The sequence below is a fragment of the Hoplias malabaricus genome, chromosome X1 (assembly GCF_029633855.1).
Source record: "Hoplias malabaricus isolate fHopMal1 chromosome X1, fHopMal1.hap1, whole genome shotgun sequence".
Lineage (NCBI taxonomy): Eukaryota > Metazoa > Chordata > Actinopteri > Characiformes > Erythrinidae > Hoplias > Hoplias malabaricus.
In genome coordinates this window covers 17,313,713-17,340,191 of record NC_089818.1, presented here as the reverse complement: position 1 = coordinate 17,340,191, position 26,479 = coordinate 17,313,713, and the positions used below count along the sequence as shown (strand labels likewise).

The window sequence follows — 26,479 nt, the reverse complement described above, 5'->3', positions numbered from 1 at the left end:
TCTAACAGACCCATACTCTTCACTGTGAAATGACACTGATGTGATAAATAAATATATTAATAATATATTATAATAAATATAGTAATAAATAAAGGGTTAATAATAAATAAAGTGTGAATAAAGCTATTGGAGAATTGTACATCATAATTCTTAATGTACATATTTCTGCACAAGCCTGGTTCCCCTTTTTTCTCATGTTGAAATTATTTATTTATTTATTTTGGTAATAAGGTGATCTACAGAGGGACGTCATAACACATTTTCTAAAAAGAAGTATCTGTAAAGCAGTTCTGTCACCAATAGAGTCACAGTGGCAGAATACATGAGGTGAGCAAATTAAACAGGAGGTTTAATAGTTTGTAACATGAGATTTGTCATGTTAAAATTTGTGTGTGTGTGTGTGTGTGTGTTGTCCTGTTTCTGTTTTTAACAAAGTACTGTGTAAATGACTATAAATATATATACTCTATTTATGTAACTTAATAACAATCTACAGACTATCACACAACGTCTCATCATGTTCGTACAGTGAAATTAAATATATTTTATCTTAATAGAGAGCAGTCTTTCACCACTCAGCCATAAATTTATGAACACATTCCTGTTTCTGCACTCTGTCCATACTCTCAGCTTAACTGATCACACAGGACCTTTAGACACCCGTAGGTTGTTTGTCACTTTTTACCCTATTTTTTCAATAGCAGTGACCCCACAAGTCAAAAGAATCGCATAAAAATTAATCTCAAACGTAAAACGTATAATTTTCAAACAAAATATCCAGCTCTGACTTTTGTGCTCCATGGTTTTAGTGTGTGAGCACTGAGTTCTGCTCGTGCTCTCTGAGTTTTGTGCGCCTAATCCCTGAGTTTTGCGAGCAGTTTTGGCACAAAGCTCTCGCGTGGGCGGGACTTCTCAGTGGTGCCTTCCCATTGGCTAATGAGTTTTTGAGTGACAACTCAGTTCCCAAGGCATTCGTTGCAGCTCAGTAGTGGAGAAACAGGAAAGATTTCAAAATTGTGAGTAATTTTACACAAACACGAATTCTCTTTGCACTTTACTGTTTAAAAACTATGAAATATCTGCAAACTCCGTCAATCAATGTAGATATTGAGGTAATGTTCTGTCTAAATCAACACATTAAAGATTTTACTGTGAAAACAAACCTGTTCGTCTCTCGTTACCAGATGCTGATCTGAGGTAAATGCACACCGATGTGAAACAGAATAAATGAGCGTTTATTTGTTATTTGTAAAATATTTTTTATGAGTGCTTGATTTTATGTTCAGAAACCTATCGTGTACTAACACAGAGGGTCTTCCCTTTCCCGTAATCACTGTTAGACGGTTTAAATGCTCAAATTTTATTTTGAAGAGCAAAGTTAATCTGTTTTTAACAAATGATTTATGTGCATTTTATTACAGGAGGAGGTCTCAGAGAAAAGAGAAACATCACAGACAAGAGTGTCCCTGCTCCTTTAATGACTACAAATTTAATAAAGTTGTATCAAACTTCTGCAAATTCCCCTGTCATTTTTGGATTTTGAGAGGAAATGTGAATAATTAATAAATCATTAAACATTATTAACCATAATGAATTATTAATAATAATAACAATGATTATTAATACTAATATTTATAAACAAGACGTCAAAATGTACTTACACTATACAGTTCAAGCAAAAGAACTATCTGTTTAAATATTATGAAAAAGGAAATTATATCAGAGCTATTAAGCGCGTAAATGCGTTATATTCTACAAAAGCGGAATCCCAAAGCCGAATACACACGCTTCCTGCACTCAGAGTCGTGAACAACGTTCAGGGAACTGAGTTGTCACTCAAAAACTCAGCCAATGGGAAGGCAGCCCTGAGAAGTCCCGCCCACTCGAGAGCTTTGTGCCAAAACGGCTTTCAAAACTCAGAGATCAGGCGCACAAAACTCAGAGATCACGCTCAGAACTCAGAGCTAACGCACTAAAGCCATGGAGCACCACGGTCAGGTATTTTGTTTGAAAATTATAAGTTTTACGTTTGAGATGAATTTTTTTTTCGATTCTTTTTGGCACAAATCTGATTCCATACTGCCCTCCTTAAGATCGCTTTTAAGAGGCTACTCTACTCAGGGCCTGGGCTGACTGCTATGCTGTCTTTGTCCACTAGAGGGAGGCAAAGGTCTACTCCCCAGTAAATTCAGTTCATCACCCAACACCTGATCACTTCCTTATTTAAGAGCTGCTTACATCCGCTTTCGTGCTTGTCCTCTATTACATACAAAGACTGCCGTTTTGGGAGGTAGCTAACTTTTCTTACTCCTAGCGCCTTTTCTCTCTTGGGAAGATAAAAACCAAAACTCTAAGAAAGAGTATGGAAGCAATCTGTCTCATCAGACTTTGAAATATTACCACCTTTGAATTTGTACCTTTTTTTGCACTGAATTTATGCATCTGAATTTTGTTGCTTTTGAATTTAAGTCTTCAGATTAACACCTCTGAATATTTTCATTCGCAATTATGCGTCTGAATATAATTGCTCTTGAACTCGTTAATTTTCAAGAACACGTGTTCACTGTTATTATTCAAGGTTAATAAATTCAGATAAACAAAAATCAAGCTTAAAAAAATCAATTGTATCGTATGTCCTGCACTTGTCTTCTGTTTGTTCACTTTACATATATTTATATACTTAGTTGAATTTAGTCTATTTTTGTTAAATGTTACTGCATCTTGGAGAGAAGAGTAACGTAATTTCAATCCTTTGTATGTCCTGTACATATGCAGAACTGACAGTAAAACTTTACTTGACTTGATATTCATATATTCACAATGTCACTTGCTATATTCACAGGGCCATGACAAAAATTCCACAGTAAAATTTCTTCATCTTCAGGATATCAATAGTCTGTTATATTGTGTCTTTACTGAGCCTTTCAGATTTTTGAGACACTTTGAAAATAAAGAGATAATATCCGCGGAAGGAAGCTAAACGTGTAGTTTTTCCACGGTATGGAAGTTGTGTTCGTATTTCGCCATCTAGCGGCGACAGAATGCAACTACTGCACCATTTAAGGTGAAAGAGAAAATTCAAATGAATCAATTGCTCATCCTTGGTGTCCTGAAAGTGTACTCAATTTTGAATTTATTAACCTTGAATAATAACAGTGAAAACGTGTTCTTGAAAATAAACGAGTTCAATTCAAGAGCAATTATATTCAGATGCATAATTGCGAATGAAAATATTCAGAGGTGTTAATCTAAAGACTTAAGTTCAAAAGCAACAAAATTCAGATGTATAAATTCAGTGTAAAATATTCAGTGCTACAAATTCAAAGATGGTAATATTTCAAAGTCTGATGAGACAGATTTGCTTCCATAAAAGAGTGTATGTTTTTTTAGTAGTAGCCTGGACTTTTGTTTGTGAAAGTAGGTCTTTAAAGAGCTTTAGTTCTCTTTTGCTGTCTGGTTTTGAGCCAGTCAATTTGCTTGGTTCTATCCCACCATGTTGTGACACATTCGTTACAGGAACATTAATATAGCACAAAAAGTAAGGAAATTTGTGTTCGGTAGATTATTTCTTTGTTGTAACAATGCTTCTGGGCAATAAATCTTATACCTTGGAAAGCCTATTAATTTCCCTTTTAAATGGCGCCACGTTTGAAACAAACATGCATTTGTGGGATGAGCAGATCTTTGCCTCCCTCTCGTGGCCAAAGAAAGCCTAGCAGTCAGCCCAGCCCCTGAGTAGCCTCTTGAAAGATTACGAGGGCAGCGCCCCAGCCACCAAAATCACACCCGCTCGGTGGTAGTCTTCTAGGGTAACTACTATTGAAAATAGGGTAAAAAAAAAAAAAAAGTGGCAAACAACCTATGTGTGACTAATCAGATGTTTGGCATTGGCAGAGAAAATTTGGCAACCCATACTCAGCTCTCCTGCTCATCCCACAAATGCATGTTCTTTACAAATGTGGCTCCATTTAGGGAAATTAACAGGCTTTTCAACGGTATCAGGTTCATTGCCAAGAAGCATTGTTTCAATAAAGAGATAATCTACTAAACACAAATTTCCTTACTTTTTGTGCTATGTTTATTTTGGTCTCTGTGTTAAATGAAGCTAAAAAGGGGAAAATGCCCCTGCTCCACTCACTAAATTACTTCTGGTTTTCTCACAGAAATTTAAAAACATTGTGATGCTGGGAGCACATTAACTTGTGAACAACAAATGTTCTTAATGTAGTGTTCTCTGAGGTGTTTGTACCTGAGTGTGGAAATCTCCAGAATAGCAGCAGCTGGACACAACAACATCGAGCCAAATCAACAGCCATCAAAACCTGCTTGTACTGTTACTTATATTTTGCTCTTTTGCACCTCACCTCCATTTCAAATCTCTGTGTTTTTCTGAATTCAGCTGCACTTCCCTTAACAGCTGTGTAGTTGCTGGTTGCAGTAGGTAAAGAGCAGAGAAGCTTTATGTAAATGATAGTATTTGAGTTGTTGAGTTTGGCACTCACTGTGTTCACATCTCAGGAGGAATAGAAAGCACACTTCTACACATTTACACACTTAATGTTAAACTTTGTTTAATGTAACATTTAAAGCACTAAATATGGGCTGTGAAACAGCACAACTTTCCCCAAATATGTTAAACTTAGCATTAGCATTTAAAAAGCCTCAAGTACTGAATAAATATGTTGATAAAATTTTATTAATTATTTTAAAAGCAAGTGTTAAAAATGAGAAATGCACAAAGTTCACAGAATTTAAAACTAGAGTTGAAGAACAGAGGCAATCCCAGTTAACATTTAGCCGTTGATTCAACGTTGAAATAACGTACTTGACTGTCGTCTAATCAACGTTTTCTTAAGGTTGAAAATGAAAGTTGAAAATACGACTAAACAAAGTCACATTAAAGACGTCCTTTTAAAGCCGTTATTTCAACATTGAAATCACGTACCTAAATGTCATTCAATAAACACTGAATTAAAGTTGAAAAAACATCCAAACATAAACTTTGAAAAGACGATTAACAGAGTCACATTACAAATGTACTTTCAAAGTACAGTAGGTTCCATTAAGAATTTAATGGTTCAGACTGGATTTTAATGGTGTCTACATCTAATAGTTTTCATCATGTAATCCATTAGCACTTAATGGTTTCTAATAGTTTATCCATTATTTCTTTTAATAGTTTCCATTATGTAACACTTCTATTAGTATTTAATTGTACCTGTCAGTTCACAATCCCGGTTGGAAAAATCATTACACCCATAGGTAAAAGCAAAATATTTATAAACATATTGGCAAATTTTTGTAATTAGCCCAAATATGTGACTCAAACATGGCATGGCATACATGTATAAAAAAAAATAATTTATATATATATATATAATAAAAAAAAAAAAATCTGTATTAAATTACAGTGAAGTACAGATTTGTACAAAGTATAGAGTGTACAAAAGCTTGTCACTGGGGCTGTACCTCTTTTAGGTACAATACAGTACCTTTCAGTGTTCTTTTATGTTGTCATGTTTTTGTACTAGTTAATGTACTTGGAAACATCCATCCATCCATTATCTGTAACCGCTTATCCAATTTAGGGTCGCGGGGGGTCCAGAGCCTACCTGGAATCATCGGGCGGAGGGGACGCCAGTCCTTCACAGGGCAAAACAGACACACATACATTCACTCACACACTCACACCTACGGACACTTTCTAGTCGCCAATCCACCTGCAACGTGTGTTTTTGGACTGTGGGAGGAAACCGGAGCACCCGGAGGAAACCCACGCGGACACGGGGAGAACACACCAACTCCTCACAGACAGTCACCCGGAGCGGGAAACGAACCCACAACCTCCCCTGGAGCTGTGTGACTGCGACACTACCTGCTGCGCCACCGTGCCGCCCTACTTGGAAACATAAGGGGCTAAAATGTATCATTACCATTAGCTTTATATATACCACCCCAGTGACAAACCATTTTGTACCCTGTGGTGACTAAAGTGTATGCAGCAGTTAGTGTCGCAGTCACACAGCTCCAGGGACCTGGAGGTTGTGGGTTCAATTCCTGCTCCGGGTGACTTTCTGTGAGGAGTTGGTGTGTTCTTCCTGTGTCCGTGTGGGTTTCCTCCGGGTGACTGTCTGTGAGGAGTTGATGTGTTCTTCCCGTGTCTGTGTGGGTTTCCTCCGGGTGATCCGGTTTTCTCCCACAGTCCAAAAACACACGTTGGTAGGTGGATTGGCGACTCAAAATTGTGAGTGTGTGCGTGAATATGTGTGTGTGTCTGTGTTGCCCTGTGAAGGACTGGCGCCCCCCTCCAAGGTGTATTCCCGCCTTGTGCCCATTGATTCCAGGTAGGCTCTGGACCCACCGCAACCCTGAATTGGATATGCGGTTACAGATAATGAATGAATGAATAATATTATATATAATATTTTCAGAATTATAAAAGATACAATAATACTTATATGATGTTGGTTCACTTGCTACCAGCACTGGGCATTTGGTGACAATGCTGTTGATGCATCTGTTGACTTCCTTGCCTGATAAAATTACTGAAACCTTCAGATCTCTGCAACATTGAAAAGTGGCACATTTTCTAGCTTTTGCTTGAGTGACATATGCAAGGTGTGCTGGAGGATGGAGAGTATTGACTCAAAACATGTATGCTTTCATTAATAATCAGATCACAGCTTATAAGTTTTAAAATATTATTACTAATTCTACAATAGAATAAAATACATACTTGCATTAGTGTTCCCCACAACATTTATATTTCACAGTTAAACCTTTGGGAACATGAACATACTCCAAGTTAGTTGGATACCTGAGTGGGAAAAAATTGTCAGTCTAACTGTAAAGGAGAACTCAAGGCTTGTTGCGGACAGAATGGGTGTAGGTCATATATGGCGTTCGCCCCAGTGTACCGGTCAGAGTACATATGACAGGACCCAAAGGTAACGTTATTGCACTTTACTGAGTCTTACAGGATTCAGATACAACACAGTCATGCACATGTCACAGCAGGAATTATGCAATGAATTTGTACACCAGTTGTATATAAATGAGTGTGGTTCTGGAAATAAACATACATTGAACATAAATTACGAATTATTCAGGGCCTATTCTCTTGACATGTACATTGAGAAAACAGAAATAATATATAGTAACAGCCTAAGCATGCTTGATAAGTAATTAAATGAATTTATCTCCAGTTACGTCTATATAGATATATTTAAATGAAAGTGGTCTCTTTGCGCCCTCTAGTGGCCAGACATTCAACCTACTCAGAACGGCAAGAAGACGGCGTTCTGAGTTCCAGCCGGTCTGACCCCACTCTTATACCTCATATGACGTATAGCCTTCTGGTGGGGCGTTTCTGGCTGATTAACATATATTAATATGCATAATAAGACATGTTAGTACTCAGCTTTCTCGCGTGCACGTTTCCCATACACCTTGACCCCAAAACATTAATTCTTAGGTAGGCTTGACAATATACCTTTTCTTCCCACACTCCTCTCCCATCAGCAAGATTCAGAGGAGTCACTAATGGACTTAAGGTCACTGAGATGCCCTAAAGTCCAACCCCCCCTTTTGGCTAACACTTGTAATTTATGTAAGCTTGGTAAAAGCCTAAGTGCAGATCTGTTCAATGTTAAGTGTTTAAGAATTTAGAAAGGTGCAAATACTGAGTCAACATGCCAGTTAGTGTGCAGATTCTAAACTGTTTAAATGCATGGTTAAATACTGGTTAATCATTCATATGAGTACAAGGTTTCATACAATGAATATATAATTATACTTTCTAATTTTAACTAATCATCATTTAAGGATATTTGTCCACTAATACAAAGTAATAAAATTGTTTTCTACAACAATTCCCCCTTATGACGTGTCCCAAGACACGTCATCACACTCTAAATCCTCCAAACATGTTTTTGACATGTGTTTAACCTGTGAGAGCGAAAACCTGTCGGGCAGCCAACCAACCAATTTTTTGACAGGAAAAATTCTCCCAGTAGCCCCTTCTGCCCCCAGGCGGCCAAAATATTAACCATGTCAACATGAGGAAATAACATTATTTCCCTATTAGTTATCTCCCAGACTACTTGTTCTACAACAGTAATTGTGTCTGTATTTTGTACTATCGCACCCCCTTTTACCATACCAGCCATCATTAAACAATCAATATGTTTCCCCACTAAGTTCCCTTCTAATTAAGAAAATATTATCTAAACCCTTATATGTGTAAGTGTTAAAGTTACAGGGTGTTTTTCTTTTTTTTTTACAATGTGTTTAGAAAGTTCAACCTGCAAGGAAGGTAAAATTAAGAGTCCAAGCAACCTGTAAAAAGAAGAACAGTCCACGACAACCTGTAAAGAAAATAATAATGTGATCTGGATCTTCAAAAGCTTCAGACAGCTCTCCGGTGACACCTGTTGTTCGCAGAGTGTCCAGCTGGCAGTTGTTACTACTTAGATGCTTGCTTCTGCGTCTGGTGCTCCTCTGGTGGCAGTGCTGGCTTGCACTGAGACAGGTGGTACCATGAGCTGCCTTTACCCTTGAGTCGTACCGCGTGGCTGGTTCTCTCTGTCACCCGGAGTGGGCCTGTCCAACGAGGTTCTGACCACTTTCGCTTGATGACTCTCAGATACACCCATGGAGCGACGGCCACCTCAGGAGTTATCTCATGCTCTTCATCTCCTCTGTTTCTCCGTACCTGCACAGATAGTTCCTCACACACTGATTTTAGTTTCAAAAACAGTTGACGATACTCATCTGTGTTCGTCCCAGGCGAGCCCACATCTGGACTCAGTCTTGTTTTTGGGCCTGGGAATGCTACGCCTCTGACCAGTTCAAATAGGGAGAAGCCTGTGCTTCTATTAATTGAAGTCCGAACACTGATCAGGGCAATTGATAGGGCATCAAGCCAATTCATGCCCGTGGTCAGTGTAATCTTAGCTAATTTAGATTTCAAATTTTGATTCATCCTCTCCACCTGACCTTGTGAAGCAGGATGATACACACAACCATAGCTATGGCGCAGCCCCAACGACTGCTCCACCCACTGCAGTGTTTTGCTCGTAAAATGACTCCCGTTATCTGAAAAAAACTTTTCTAGGAAAGCCATGGTTCGGAATCCAACAATTAATCAGAAACTTACAGACTGCTTTTGCATGTTCCCTCAGAGTGGGGAGTGCCTCTACCCACCCCGAGAATCTATCTACAATGACCAGGAGATATCTATATCTCCTAATGGGGTCAATCATATCTGTGTAATTCATTTGAATCTCATGCCCATGAGAATCTGGCAATGGAAACTTTCCTGGAGCTAATTTAAATACTTTTGCTACATTCTGAGTGTTACAAATCTGACATTTAGTGATGTAATCAACCACTAATACTGACATATATGAGTGCCACCATTGTTTTAGATTTTCCAGTGTCTTGTTGTCTTCCTACGTGTGCCACTTCTAATGCTGAAATTACTGCTAGCAGTTCTGCGTTCCCCCTTTTTCTGAAACAGTACACCATTAATCACAGTGTCTGTTTCAGAAACATCCATGTAAAAAGTTAGTGAATAGTCAGGTCTGGCTAAGTCAACTGCAGCAGATAAGGCTTGTTTAACATCTATAAACGCCTATTCTGACTCCACCGTCCAAGTGAGCTTACCAGACAAATTTCTCATCCCTAGAGATTTCACCATGTCTCTAAGGGGTTGTGTACGTCCGACAAAGTCAGGAATGTATTGTCTACTGTAACCAGTCAATCCTAAAAATGCTAACATGTCTTTCACAGTTTCTGGTTTTGTGTTTAAATTGGGGAATCCAAATTGGCTGTGTAATATTCATACAAAAAGAGACAGGTGTTTGATTAGTGTATCCTACATCATCTGGGCCTGTGGACCACAATGTGTCAGGTAGTGATGCTAGTAATGTCTCCGTCTGTGGATGATCAGAGTCCTCACAACCATGGTGTCTAGGCAGTAATTGATGGTGCAATGTGACTTGGATGGATGAGTTATCAGTGATGTAATATGTCTGTGTTGACTGTGAAAACATGACACCAGGCAGCTGTGTCCTGACCCAATCCGTGGCCTCATTTGCTCTTTTTACCATAGGGCCCAACTGCTTGGCCTCGTGTCTCGGATGGAGAGCTAGTGAAATGTGTGGTGCCGCCGTGTCAGACAGTTTATACCAATTATGTTGTTGTGGTGTTAGTGAAACAGGAGATGCCACCCCTTCAGGACCCACATAAATCCCTGTGGTATCAACCGACCACTGTGTACCCTCTAATTCTGTTTGAAAAGCTTCATAGTAAGTTAAATCTCCCCCTACATCATAAAACAGGGTGACATGGAATGGGTCGGGCAGAGGGAGGTAGGGTGCCATGGCTGTAATCCAAGGTGACCACTGGTGGAACAAAGCAATGAGTCATGGTGACGGCTCCGTCTGTCCAGTCACTAAACCCCAATAAATGTCTACCGACTCATCCTGCTGAGGTCTCATCAGATACATACCATCAGTGTACCCCACCACTGGCACAGTTTTGTGTCCGTCCAACCACGTAAGTGTGATCCCATCTGGTTGACATAAAATAGTGACTCCCATTTTCATCAACAAGTCTCTACCACAAATGTTCAAGGGTGCTTGTGGTGCAATTAGAAATGAATGTGACACAGTCTGTGTACCAGTACTGACTGGCAAATGTCTTGTTTTTGGCAGTGATGTAGATGTCCCCGAGAAGCCCCTTACTTGCACAGTGTGTTCACTCATCAAATGTGCAGGTAATACAGTGTTGATGGCTGACCATGTGGCTCCCGTGTCTACCAGAAAAAGGATTTCGGAGGCCCCCACAGTTAATGACAGCATGGGTTCTGCCCTGGCCCTGCTGTCCTGGTGCTCCTCTGGGCCCGGTCAATGTCCACCCTATGGCTCCATGCTGTATTGGCCAGCAGGAAGATGTGATGGCTCCAGTTTTGGTGCCGCCTGTGGGTGTGGTGCCTGGTGTGGATAACAGGTGTCAGTAAAGAGTGGTGCCCTACATTGTGCTACCCAGTGGTCCAAAGCTCCACATCTTAGGCACGCCCCTGTCCGGCGGCGGACCCTGCCCCTCCACCTGCCATTACCGCGCCCCCTGCCCCCTGAGTAGGGCTGATATGGGAAATATGGAGTTGTTCCATAATTGTATGGTGGGTTTTGTGGTGGCCCTGATTGGGTAGGCATGTATGTGTTTGTGTTCATAATTGTTTGTGGTGATTGCATATGTGGCAGTGCAGTCATAGGCATCATGGTGTCAGACTTTGTTTTCTTTTAATTATCATTTATAGATTTCCTGGCTTCTGCTAGTTGAACAGTTAGTAGGTCTCTTTGTAACTTAAGTGTCTCCTTGTCTTTGTTATCTAATTTTTCCTTATATTTGTTCATATGGAACAAAACGTGTCTAACCCACAGGTCATGTGGTGCGTCTGGTGCCCATATTAGGATCGTCCTCAATTTTGTCCTTTATGAGGGCTGGCAAGCCTTTCAAAACTGCAGTACTAAACCAAACCACCTGCTGCCCCCTAGCAGGGTGAACCCCTGTAGTGTTAAACCAGCCCACGAACCGAAAAAGCTCTTTAGTCAGAAGCAAATAACACGCCAATATATAAAATAGAATTTGTAATAACAGAAAAAACCGAAGACTATATTTTAGATAACCGAACACACTTATCAGTCAACAAGCCACCATCGTGCCTATTATGTGGAGTATCAATTTCCAACCGAACAGAACAAACATCATCAGCACACCATCAATAAGCAGTCAAATTACAAGATATATTATAAAAAGTGAAAACAAAATTTTGAGAACTACAGAAGTAGCAAGCAGGTTACAAAATATGTTATGATGAACGAAAAATTCAAACCGAGGAAGAAAATAAATTTTTAACACAGTTAAACAGTTAACTTTTAAAAAATTTTTACACATTTTTAACACAGTTAAAAAATGCAAACTGAACCGGAAAAATAAGATTCTCAGGACAATAAGCAGTAAACAAAATACAAAATATATTTTATCCACTACAAGTCTAAATTAACAATATCAAAGAAACCAGATTCAAAATTAGAGCAAGTGTTCAATTAACAATTTTCCCTTTAATTCCCATGTTTAAACCTTACAGTTTCCCCAATGTATCCCATTAATTCCTCAGCTTTACAGCTTTACGTCTTTCTGGAGCTCATTGTCTATATTTTCTTAATGTATAGTCTCCAAGAAAGCTCATTTATTTAACTGTATATATTTTACTTTAAAAACATCTTCCGTTCAGGCTCATTGTCATAAATAAACAAACCCCTCATTTTTTTGAGGTTCATATTCTTTAAACAACTGTCCTTGAACGAATCTCATAATTTTTACCATTACAAATTTCTTTCCCTATTAATTTCTAAATCTCTCATTCTTTATGACATTTTCCCCTTTTTCTTTAAACATACTCCCTCTCTGACACTCTCTAGGCAGAGGTGTCCTTTCCCCCCTTTTTTCTAAACACACCCACAGAAAATTTATGGCTCTTTACAGCACATGGAGAGTTCTCCCCACACAAACTCAAAGGCAACCGCAGAAGAAAAGGGGGTTGATCAGTCCCCCACTTTCTCCCAAAAAAATTCTTTCAGCTGACACACACACATAGTTACAGACTAAGGGACAAAGTTATAAGATGGAAAAAGGGAGGGGGTGAGACACACACACTCAGCTGACACATACACATACACATATAGCAAGACACTCCTCTACCGCCCTCTAGCGAGCAAAAACATACACAACAGTCATGCAAACAGCTCCACAAAATAATAACACACAAAATACACAGTCAAATTTCATTAAAATACACCACAAACTCTGGCGGGAACAACTTCCGCTCAATATAAAATAAATCTGCGGGAACAACATCCGCGAATATTAATATAAAATGTGCGGGAACAACTTCCGCTCCTTTTTTGTTTATTTATTTCGCGGGAACAACTTCCGCTTAATATTAAATCGCGGGAACAGCGTCCGCGTGTTTATACTTCAGGGGAGACCACGCCCACGGACGACCTTCGACCGGGCAATTAATTCGATACCTCGTCAAGTTCCGAATGGAGGACGCCACCACTCAGTCTCAAGATGGGTACAGCGTCCATCTATTATATTTTAAATTCCATAATTAATTTTTTAAACAAGCAACCCCAAATGTATAAACTGATAAAAAATTATAAAAACATATTTAAAATAAATTGATTTGCTCAATACCTCACTCCGGACCGGCTTCAGGCCTCTGCACCACTCTGATTTTAGAGAATCCAATATGCAGAATTTGAATAAAACAGGTTCTGCGCACCCACCTTTAGTTTATTGCGGCCGCGAGTGGAACGGAGTCCGAAGTCTTCCGCCGTCTCGAGCTTCCGCACGTCCGGGGTCACCAATTAAAGATAAAAATGTTCTTTTTGGACCGTTCCCAAAGTAATTAAAATTTAGAAAATATCAAAAAGTTCCAAAATACAACCTTCCTCCTCAGGGAGGCGTGCTCGTTCCGGAAGCGTTACAAAGACCTGTCGAGTGAAGTTCAAAGCAAATCAAAGTATTTATTTACAATACTGGATCCAGGAGAACAATACATAAGAAACCCGTCTAATGGCCTTCCCCAGTAAAGTTCTGAGTTCCAGCCGGTCTGACCCCACTCTTATACCTCATATGACGTATAGCCTTCTGGTGGGGCGTTTCTGGCTGATTAACATATATTAATATGCATAATAAGACATGTTAGTACTCAGCTTTCTCGCGTGCAAGTTTCCCATACACCTTGACCCCAAAACATTAATTCTTAGGTAGGCTTGACAATATACCTTTTCTTCCCACACTCCTCTCCCATCAGCAAGATTCAGAGGAGTCACTAATGGACTTAAGGTCACTGAGATGCCCTAAAGTCCAACCCCCCCTTTTGGCTAACACTTGTAATTTAAGTAAGCTTGGTAAAAGCCTAAGTGCAGATCTGTTCAATGTTAAGTGTTTAAGAATTTAGAAAGGTGCAAATACTGAGTCAACATGCCAGTTAGTGTGCAGATTCTAAACTGTTTAAATGCATGGTTAAATACTGGTTAATCATTCATATGAGTACAAGGTTTCATACAATGAATATATAATTATACTTTCTAATTTTAACTAATCATCATTTAAGGATATTTGTCCACTAATACAAAGTAATAAAATTGTTTTCTACAACAGGCGCCATTTCTAATACATGTACAAAGGATATAATCTTGTGCAAGTCGTTCATTAATAAGTAACAGAAGCAAATATAACTCTAATCTGTGCAATAAGAACTCAACACCATCTTCGATGTGTACATAGAACAATCTGTGCTGACACAGCTGAACAACAAATCGCTAAACAATTCTAGTTGCTAATAAATGGTCATTATACAATGATTAGACTAAACTACAGACAGCCTTTTGTAAAGGAAAGCAACTTACTTCGAATTTACGCACACAAGATTACACAACTGTAAAGTTGGACGTGGAGCTACTTTAGAGCTGTTACTGCGGTCTGTACCTCATGCTCCCCAAACTGCAATCCTACAAGTCTCTGTCTCATTTAATAGGCTCTTTTTTCCTTCTTTTATTTCTCCGCCCATTTGCTCCTCCCTTTTTTACACTAACAAAATATTCTATCATATGTAAATGTTTTGGTGCACCTAATAAAATTATATGTATTGATTTTCTAAGTAAAAGTAATAACAGCGTACAATACATCAATATTTTACACACAACTTCAGATAAAAGTACCGTTCATCTGATGATTTTCACATATTTGGAAAAGCACAAATATGGCCTGCGCAAATGTTATTGTATGATTTTACTTTCCAGCCCAGCACTTTTGATATTTGGTTAACATTCGCATTGTTAGCAAGGTGGCTTGCATGTAACTGCATCGCAGACCTGCTGAAATAAATGTCAAAAACATTACTGTTAATAATGTAATATTACTTTGAATTTTTTTTTACAGAATGGGTTAACTATTATTCTCCTCTACTCCTTCACTTGTCTTCACTGAGGTGCTAACCTAGCATAGCTGTTGCTTTGCTAGAGCTCTTTAAATACTTATACTTTACCAGAATGAGTGAAACTAAAGTTTTATTAAGATTAAATATCACTTACCTCTGAATATACGAGCCTCCTCCGCTGTTTTTGTAATGCCTGCTTCCACAAACCGTTGAAAAATCATCCACTGAAACTTATTTTGACACTGTATTCAAACTCAGAGTAACCGTTATCTGAAGGGGAGGGGCTCTCTCTCTCTCAAACACACACACATTCTCTCTCTCTCTCTCTCTCTCTCTCTCTCTCTCTCTATCTCTATCTCTTAACTGATTTAAAATGCATTCCGAACGTCCACTGACAATATTAATTTGTCCCAAAATAACAGACACATTTTGGACGTCCACTGACGTTAACTGGTCCTGAAGTAACTGACTTGTTTAAAACGCATTTTGGACGTCCACTGATGTTATCAGTTCGTCCCAATATAACTGACTTGTTTTAAACGCCTTTCGGACGTCCACTGACGTTATCAATTGGTCCCGGAATAACTGACTTGTTTTCAATGCATTTTGGACGTCCATTGACGTTATCAATTGGTCCCGAAATAACTGACCTGTTTTCAATGCATTTTGGACGTCCACTGACGTTGTCAATTAATCCAAAAATAACTGACTTGTTTTCAACGCATTTCGGACGTCCACTGACGTTGTCAATTGGTCCTGAAATAAGTGACTTGTTTTCAATGCATTTCGGACGTCCATTGGCGTTATCAATTGTTCCCGAAATAACTGACCTGTTTTCAATGCATTTCGGACGTCCATTGACGTTGTCAATTAGTCCCAAAATAACAGACTTGTTTTCAACGCATTTCGGACATCCATTGACGTTGTCAATTAGTCCCGAAATAACGGACTTGTTTTCAACGCATTTCGGACGTCCATTGATGTTATCAATTGGTCCCGAAATAACTGACTTGTTTTCAACGCATTTCGGACGTCCATTGGCGTTATCAATTGGTCCCGAACTGACGGACTTGTTTTCAACGCATTTCGGACGTCCATTGACGTTGTCAATTGGTCCTGAAATAACTGACTTGTTTTCAATTAATTTTGGACGTCCACTGACGTTTAAAATATGTCCTTGACTGACCGACTACTTTTAGACCTTTTTTGAATGTCCAGGGATGTCCCTTGTTTACTGGGATGGGCCATTTACAGAAAACTGTTTCAAGACCCTGCAGTGGTCTAAAATATGTGATGAATTAATGTATTCACCAATGCACATATTTACAAACTGGATTTGAAAAAAGTTGGGACACTAAACAAATTGTGAATAAAAACTGAATGCAATGATGTGGAGGTGCCAATATCTAATATTTTATTCAGAATAGAACACAAATCACAGATCAAAAGTTTAAACTGAGAGAATGTACCATTTTAAGGGAAAAAATATGTTTCAAAATTTCATGGCGTCAACAAATTCCCAAAAAGTTGGGACAAGGACATTTTTTACCACTGTGTGGCATCCCCCATTCTTACAACACTCAACAGACATCTGGGTACAGAGGAGACCAGTTTCTCAAGTTTAGAAATAGGAATGCTCTCCAATTTATGTCTTATACAGGCCTCTAACGGTTCAATCGTCTTGGGCCTTCTTTGTCGCACCTTCCTCTTTATGATGCGCTAAATGTTCTCTACAGGTGAAACTGGACTGCAGGCTGCCATTTCAGTACCCGGATCCTTCTCCTACATAGCCATGATGTGATTGCTGCAGAATGTGGTCTGGCATTATCTTGTTGAAAAATGCAGGGTCTTCCCTGAAAGAGATGATGTCTAGATGGGAGCATATGTTGTTCTAGAAACTGAACATAGTACTCTGCATTAATGGTGCCTTTCCAGAAATGCAAGCTGCCCATGCCACAAGTACTCATGCAACCCCATACCATCAGTGATGCAGGCTTCTGAACGGAGCGTTGATAACAACTTGGGTTATCCTTGTCCTCTCTGGTCCGGATGACATGGCGTCCCAGTGTTCCATAAAGAACTTTAAATCGTGACTCATCTGACCACAGAACAGTCTTCCATTTTTGCCACACTCCATTTTAAAAGACCCCTGACCCAGTGCAAACGTCTGAGCTTGTGGAGCTTGCTTAGAAATGGCTTCCTCTTTGTGGATGGCACGGTGGGTTGTGTTCACTGATAATGCTTTCTGGAAGTATTCCTGAGCCCATTCTGTTATTTCCTTGACAGTGGCATTCCTGTTTGTGGTGCAGTGACGTTTAAGGGCCCAGAGATCACGAGCATCCAGTAGAGTTTTACGGCTTTGACTCTTACACACAGCAAAAGTTCCAGGTTCTCTGAATCTTTTGATGATGTTATGCAGAGTTGATGATGATAACTAAAAAGTCTATTTTATGCTGGGTAACACCATTCTGGTATTGCTGTAGTATCTTTCTGCGCAACAATGGTGGAATTGGTGATCCTCTTACAATCTTGGCTTCAGAGAGACACTGAAGAGAAGCTCTTTTTATACCCAATCATGTTGTCAATTGACCTAATTAGTGTTAATTGGTCTTCCAGCGGGCGGCATGGTGGCGCAGCAGGTAGTGTCGCAGTCTCACAGCTCCAGGTACCTGGAGGTTGTGGGTTCGATTCCCGCTCTGGGTGACTGTCTGTGAGAAGTTGGTGTGTTCTCCCCGTGTCCGCGTGGGTTTCCTCCGGGTGCTCCAGTTTCCTCCCACAGTCCAAAAACACACGTTGGTAGGTGGATTGGCGACTCAAAAAAAGTGAATGTGGGTGTGTGTCTGTGTTGTCCTGTGAAGGACTGGCGCCCCCTCCAGGGTGTATTCCTGCCTTGCGCCCAATGATTCCAGGTAGGCTCTGGACCCCCGCGACACTGAATTGGATAAGCGGTTACAGATAATGAATGAATGAATGAATGAATGGTCTTCCAGCTGTTCGTTATATGCTCAATTTCCTTTTTCCAGCCACTTATTGCTACTTGTCCCAACTTTTTTGGGATTTGTTGACACTGTGAAAATTTGAATCAACATATTTTTCCTTTAAAAGGTTACATTTACTCAGATTAAACTTTTGATCTGTCATCTATGTTCTATTATGAATAAAATATTGACATTTGCCATCTCCACATCATTGCATTCAATTTTTATTCACAATTTGTTTGTTGTCCCAACCTTTTTGGAATCCGGTTTGTACAAAAGCACATTATATATATATATACACACAAATCTAGAGGGAGGTCTTGGTGTCAAGAGGTTGCAGCTGCTCATACTCGCGCGTGAAACTAAACTACAATCCGGCATTGTGGGAAATGTAGTTTAGTTTTGCACGCAAGTAAGAGCAGCTGCAACATGCCGAGTGAATATATTCATTCATTCGTTATCAGTAACTGCTTATCCAATTCAGGGTCGGGGTGGGTCTAGAGCCTACCTGGAATCATTGGGCGCAACTCCTCACAGACAGTCACCGGGAGCGGGAATCAAACCTACAACCTTCAGGTCCTTGGAGCTGTGTGACTGCGACACTACCTGCTGCGCCACCGTGCCGCCCTACACATTTTTCCACTAAAGAAAGTTAAATAATCTTCTACTTGAATGCTTTGGTTCAGCATGTCTTTTTCCAAGCGGCCTTAGAGGCTAGGGGGCGCATATCAAGTTTAACGTAGTTAAATGTACATTTTAGCTGGTGTGGTCTTTTAGTAGCATAGGTACGTTTCAGCCATGATATCAGGTTGCCAAAAACACACGTTGGTAGGTGGATTGGCGACTCAAAAGTGTCCGTAGGTGTGAGTGTGTGAGTGAATGTGTGTGTGTGTCTGTGTTGCCCTGTGAAGGACTGGCGCCCCCTCCAGGGTGTATTCCTGCCTTGTACCCAATGATTCCAGGTAGGCTCTGAACCCACTACGACCCTGAACTGGATAAGCGGTTACAGATAATGAATGAATGAATGAATGCAAGGCACAGGGCTCCATTTCAAAAAGGGCACTGCTTGTTTCCTCGAATCTTCCACAGTCTACTGATAAAGGTGAGGGGCAGTGGAAAATGAGGGAAGGACAGGAGGACTAATTTAGTGGACGCAGCCACTGATTATATTTCAGGGGTTTATAGTCTATTGCTGCTCCCAGTAGGTGAGTTAGAACTGGTGCAGTTGAAATATAATCAATTAACTGGAGTTTAAGGAAGTACAAGTTACAGATGTAGGCTAATACAGTGTTATGAGTCTAGCTCAATAACTCACTTTAGTGTAGCTCTGTGTAACTGCATGAGATGGGAATCAAACTCGTTTTCTGCATGGTGATATTAACCACTATAATACCTACTATATAATGACTACTTATAAGAACCTCTATCCCCATCCCTCAGCATAATGCTGTGACACTGTGGCAATACTGTGTTTAAATTCATCCATTTGTTTGAGTGTAGGACTGATCCAGTCAATAGCAGCAAGAGCTGAAAACAGAAAGAATGCTGAAGAACTGCTTCACTCAGAGGTAGGAAGAGTATTTGTCTCTGGAGACTCTTACAGAAAGATGCACTTCTACTCTCTCATGAGTTCTTTAATTCTCTGTGTTCTTCCTCTGTATCTCAGGTAAGATCAATGCTGCATCATTCCTGTGCACTGGGGTTGTTCTTTGTGTTCTTTACTCTCTCACTGCTTTAGATGTGATTGCTTTTATCAGTGTTGCTTCAGTCTAACAGAACCTTTCTGTTCATTCTACAATGAGACAGATGTGTATTCCCTAATAATTAACATTCATTCATTGTCTGTAACCATTTATCTAGTTCAGGATCACAGTGAGTCCGGAGCCTACCCGTTTCTGAAACATTTAAGGTGGAATGTATCCTTAACTATGTGCTATTCCACTAATCCCCTGCTCCCTTCTGTAGTGTGTAGAGACCGTACTGGCCAAGTCTTCCCATCCACAACCCAAAGACATTTATATGGATTTACACAAACATCAGCACAAACGATAACCACAGCGAGTTCTTGTAGGGCCTATCCCCAGTGTAGTGTGTGTCTGACATTTTCCAGTCTCCATTAAAATCGGCAAAAAACACAGTGGTGTAGTGGTGTGTTCACTTAGGTTGTAACAGGTTCATAATAAAAGAATAAGTGTGAATAAACCTACAATCACCCTATATAACGTACTGGAGGAGAAATTAAACTTCTTTTTATACATATTTCTGCACCTGCCTGGTTCCCCTTTGTACAAACACTCACCACTGTTTTTCTGAAGTGTGAAGGAAACTTCTGCTTTTAGTAACTCTACAAATCAGACTTCTTATCAGTGCCAAGTCTTACACAATAACTGCTGCTGTTTTGTGAAATAAGAGTTACTGCTTACAGGGTGTGTGTTAGGGATGAGGGGTGCGGACTGACGGAGGGCGGACGCAAACGCTAATAACACAGACTTTATTCACAGGGAATTAACAAAACAAACACAACATGACTGGGGCATGAAGCGAGCATGAAACGGGCATGAAACGAGCAAGAGGAACGAGCACGAGAAACGAAACAAACAATACGAAGAAGCATATGAAGAACGGGGCAAACGAAACAAAGAACAACAAGGCTTGAACAACGCCAACGGAACAATGAATGACACCAGGAAGTGAGGGAAGGGGACTTAAATACACAACAAACAAGAAACACCTGAAACGGATAACGAGGGTGACGAACAAGGAGGCGGAAGAAAGGCGGGGCGCAAACGACAACAAAACAAAGCCATGTGCTGAGACAGAAAACAAACCTGACGAGATAAGGGCGTGACAGATGCCCCCTCCTGAACGCGCAACTCCCGGGGCGCGTAACCTAGACCCCCCAGAAGCTGGCGCAGGAGGGAGCACGGAAAACAAGAGACTAAGACAAGGAACCGTGGGGCTGGAGACAAGAGACTAGAATTTGGACAGAACAGAAGACTGACAAAGGGGAGAAACCAGTGAAGAACCTAGAAACAGAGACACGAAAGAACTAAAGACGGGTGGCAAAGCACTGAAACGAAGAGAACGGACTGGGGACAGAACTTGAGCGGGGACAGAAGACTGAATTAACAGGGGATGGGACCTGGGTCTGGAAAGGACTAGACAGAACAAGAGTGTTTACATGAGACTGGGCAGGAGTGGACAAATGTGACTGGACGGGGTGCTTAACATTGGACAAGACATTGGAGGGGAACAAGGACCGGATGGGAGACAGAACAGATGACGGGACTGAGTGCTGGGAATGGACAGGAGACGAGACTTGAGACAGGACAGAGGGTTGAAACGGGGACTGCTGCAGAACAGGGGCAGAGACATGAGGCTGGACAGGAGATGGGACTTGAGACAGGACAGAGGTTTGAAACGGGGACTGAGGCAACACAGGAGCAGAGACGGGACTGAAACAGAGACTGGACATGTGTTGAGACTGAGGACGGATACTGGAAGTGAACAGGGGACTGGACATGAGACCGGACAGAGGGTTTACGTGGTGACTGGACAGGGCTAACAGGGGACTGTACAGGACTAGGCAGGGGAACAGGTACCAAGACGTTTACAGGAATGGACATGAACACCGTGACAGGGACAGGAATCGAAACCAACGCAGACAAGGGTACAGGGACAAGCACAGAGACAGGAATCAGGACAGGGACAGACAGCGGAACTAAAACAACATGGGGGTGCCCAGGGCTGGCAAATGTCTGTGGAAATGTCTGAGGGACCAGCCTGGGCACAGTTCTGGGGATCGGCCCCGAAGTTCTTGGGGCCGTCCCATAGACACGACCTTGAGCGGCCGTCCCATAGACACAACCTTGAGCGGCCAGGGCCACAGTCACGGGGGCAGAAACGGCCGTAGAAGCCGCCTGTTCTGGGGCTGGAGCGGCCGTAGGAGCCGCCTTCTCTGGGGCTGGAGCGGCCGTGGGAGCCGCCTTCTCTGGGGCTGGAGCGGCTGAGGAAGCCGCCTTCTCTGGGGCTGGAGCGGCTGTGGGAGCTGCCTTCTCTGGGGCTGGAGCGGCTGAGGAAGCCGCGTTCACGAGGACAGGAGCGGCTGGAGGCGCCGCGTTCACGAGGACAGGAGCGGCTGGAGGCGCCGCGTTCACGAGGACAGGAGCGGCTGGCTGCGCCGCGTTCACAAGGACAGGAGCGGCTGGCTGCGCCGCTTTCACGGAGACCTCCAGACTTACCAAGAGGCTTTCAAGCATCTCTTGGAGGTCAGGAGGGAGTGCAGAGAGGTGCTTGGGAGCTGGCACCCTTGCGATGACGTCTCTGGAAACAGGAGGCCCTGCAGCGACGCCGTCCACGGAGGCAGGAGGCCCTGCAGCAACACCGTCCATGGAGGCAGGAGGCCCTGCAGCGACGGCGTCCACGGAGGCAGGGGAACCTGCAGCGACGGCGTCCACGGAGGCAGGGGAACCTGCAGCGACGACGTCCACGGAGGCAGGGGAACCTGCAGCGACGACGTCCACGGAGGCAGGGGAACCTGCAGCGACGACGTCCACGGAGGCAGGGGAACCTGCAGCGACGACGTCCATGGAGGCAGGGGAACCTGCAGCGACGACGTCCACGGAGGCAAGGGAACCTGCAGCGACGACGTCCACGGAGGCTGGGGAACCTGCAGCGACGTCCACGAAGGCAGGGGAACCTGCAGCGACGTCCACGAAGGCAGGGGCTTGTGCTGCTCGCCGGGCTTGTGCTGGAGCTGTAGAGGGTTTAGGGGGTTTGACGGGTGCACTCATGAGATCCCCTAGAGGTGCGCCCCTGTTAGCCTCACCTCCATAGTTCTGAGGTTGGAGGCTAACAGCCCCTACCCTTAACGCCCCCCCAAAAATTTCCCCGGACCTGAGGGGGTAATCAACCAGCGAGGGGGAGACTCCAGCACGCTTCCTTCACTGACTCCTTCGACTCGCACTGGCGCAGTTACTCGATTCACGAGTCGACTCCTCTGGTAGAGGATAAGGAACTGCGCCAGGCATGAGCTGGAGCCGGCTACTCCACTCCACCGCCCTTTCAAACAAAGTCCTTGTGCTAGCTGCGTCCATGTGTGGGTCGTTCATTCTGTTAGGGATGAGGGGTGCGGACTGACGGAGGGCGGACGCAAATGCTAATAACACAGACTTTATTCACAGGGAATTAACAAAACAAACACAACACGACAGGGGCATGAAGCGAGCATGAAACGGGCGTGAAACGAGCAAGAGGAACGAGCACGAGAAACGAAACAAACATTACGAAGAACAGGGCAAACGAAACAAAGAACAACAAGGCTTGAACAACGCCAACGAAACAAGGAACAATGAACGACACCAGGAAGTGAGGGAAGGGGACTTAAATACACAACAAACAAGAAACACCTGAAACGGATAACAAGGGTGACGAACAAGGAGGCGGAAGAAAGGCGGGGCGTGAACGACAACAAAACAAAGCCATGTGCTGAGACAGAAAACAAACCTGACGAGTTAAGGGTGTGACTGTGTGGTGTCTCCAGCTGTAGGAAGTATGTATTTAGATTATATTTCTCCAGGTGGAATGTAAGATTTTAATGTACACAATGATTAATGAACAGTTACTCTGATGGAGACATAATTAATAAGTAGTTCTCCAGGAGTTATGTGAGACTCAGTAATTATTGTTTACTTAATAGTGAGCTACCTTAATCATTCATTCACTATTTCTTACTGAGTAATTAATCTGTAATTCTTGGTAGTTCCTAGGCATGGTTTAAATGTTAATGCAGCACTAATCTTTAGATCCTGCTTAGTCCCTGCATAGTTACCTAACAAATCTGATGCCAGTTTCTGGCAGCTGGAAAACAGAGGAAAATGTGAACACTCGGGGTAAAGCCCCAGACAAGGGCAGCACAGTGTGAAACAATATGTCACTGCTGCACAGCTCCAGGGGTTCAATCCCCACCAAGGCTCACTCTCTGCGACGAATTTATGATGTTCTCTGTGTCTGTAGGTTTTTTGTTTTGTTTTTGTTTTTTATTTTTGGCCACTCTAGTTTTCTCACACAACCCCAAAAACACCTGTTGGTGTGTTAATGGGCTGTCCAGTGTGTGAATGTTTTTATTTTTTATCAAGTGAGTAATGCAAATTTTTCTTTAATTGGATTAATACACACAAAGCAGAATATAAATCCTGATTGACCGTCCTCTCTCGGCGTGAATACAGAGAGATCACTCTGAAATCTATAACTGTTTTTCTGGGTAGTGTACCCTGATGTGTCCTTCACTGGAAGCTGCTTCGGTGGGATTTGAAGCGACTTCTCTCATCTCCTCCGGTATTTAGACACCGGACTGAGGAGGGTCCTCAGGAAAATGCAGCAACTGTTATATTTTCTGGATGCAGCCTGTTCAAATCTGACAAATCTTGATTAAACCAATTAAAATAAAATAATAAATATGTATACATAGTTTTTATGTTATTCTTTATTTATATTATTGAACTTAATTCTTAATAATTTATTGATTAAAACTTTAGTTAAAAATACCAAACTTCTTTTGATGCCAATCAATTCAGAGAGGGTCAGAAACAGGAAGAACACTTCAGTCAAATGTACTTCACTCAGAGGCAGGAAGAGTATTTGTCTCTGGAGCCTCAGAAAGATGTACTTCTACTCCCTCATGAGTTCTTTAATTCTCTCTGTGTTCTTCCTCTACATCTCAGGTAAGATCAATGCTGCATCATTCCTGTGCACTGGAGGTGTGTTCTTTACTTTCTCACTGCTTTAAATACACTTTGATTAACTCACCTGCTCCAGGGTGCAGAGTGGATACTGAATAATAACATTTAGGACGAGGGTGAAATGTGTTTGCTCATTCTCACTCATTCTCTTCACTGTACAGTGACACGGTGTCTCTTGAGCCACATTTGCTCATCTGTCTCTGGTCTATTTGTCTCGTCTGTTCCTCATTCCCTTCAAGTCAGTCTTTGTATCTCTCTTGTCTCAAGTCTGTGTTTCTACTCAGTTTAGGTTTCTCTACATCTGTCTCTCCGTGTCTAGGTCTCTGTTTAAGCAGGACCTGTCTAAGTCTCTGTTTAGCTTTCTTTGTCCAGGTTAGTCTCTTTAGCTCTCTCTCTGTGTAGATTTCTCTGTCCAGTTCCCTCTCTCTGTCCAAGTCTCTCTGTCTAAGTCTTTCTTTGTCTAAGTATCCTGTCATGTTATCCAAGTCTGTCTCTGTTTTTTTTTTATCTATTGTTTAAATAAAGTCTTTTGTGTTATTGCAAGTGCGTCCGCCTCCGTCATTCCGCCTGGTCCTGACAGGTGGGGTGTATTAGGCATGTGACATGTTTCAACATTGTCTCTTTCCATCTAAAAACATGTATCTCTATTTTTTCCACATTTTTCTTTTTCTACATCATCTGAACACAGCAGCTGTCCTTCACAATGTGCGAATATTTCATCATGAAATATTTCATCCAGAATTGTTTGGAACGAAATCTTTTTACATTCACTTAAACTGAAAGTTAAGAAGGTTTTTTCCTTCTTCTGTAAAGTTACAATTTCTGGAGATACATGTTTTTAACTGAACAGCGGTGACAATGTGACACACTTTTATCCTACTAAGGTGAAATATTTGAAATTTACAATTTTGTGCAAAGAAAAATACTCAAATTCAATTCACACCCTCTACAGAGAACATTTCTGCATATTTACACTTAATGCACTGTTCCATATTTATTTGCTGAGCCTCAAACCCTAAATGTGGGCTGTGAAAGAGGACATACCTTTCCCTCAATGTGTTAAACTCAACATTAGTATTTAAGAAAGTCTGGTCTACTGGAAACATATTAAACATATTTTCTTAATTATTTTAGAAGCATGTGTTAATTAAGGAATGAAACATGAACAAAACTAAAACATATTACGAATACAGTTGCAGCACAAAATCATGGGCCACCTGTAAAAAACTGATAAAAGACCATACAGTGATCAGAGAGAGAATATAAATTGGACTCTGAAGATGACTCCTAAAACATCCAATGAGAGCAAGGTTGTCAGTAATGCAGATATGATGTATTTACATCAGTGTATGAGAAATACATGTGGGTTTACTGTACTGTACATGTGGTTCCCCTACTGACCACTAAGATGAGAAATATTTAAAACTTTAAACCACACTAAAGCCATTTTTTTTCAAGTGAGTATGTTTTATTGAAGTGCAAGGACAGAGTCTTCATTTTGAATGGTCTGGCCTGGTTTTGGTTTAGAAATAGGGTCCTGGGGTTGTGGGTTCAAGCCTGATCCAGGTGACTGTCTGTGAGGAGTTTGGTGTGTTCTGCCCATGTCCGAGTGGGTGTGCTCTGGGTGCTCCCGACAATGAATGAATGAATGAATGAATGAATAGAGCTGCATACACCTGTAATCAGGCAGAACAGAAAAAAAGGCTGAAATGTGTTAATAAACCCATTACATACTAAAGAATTAT

At 41.5% G+C, this 26,479-nt stretch overlaps 1 pseudogene; it reads left to right on the top strand.

The window, feature by feature from the left end:
- The window catches only part of LOC136675468 (polymeric immunoglobulin receptor-like), a 252,315-nt pseudogene that overhangs the window by 124,246 nt on the left and 101,590 nt on the right, over nt 1-26,479 (top strand).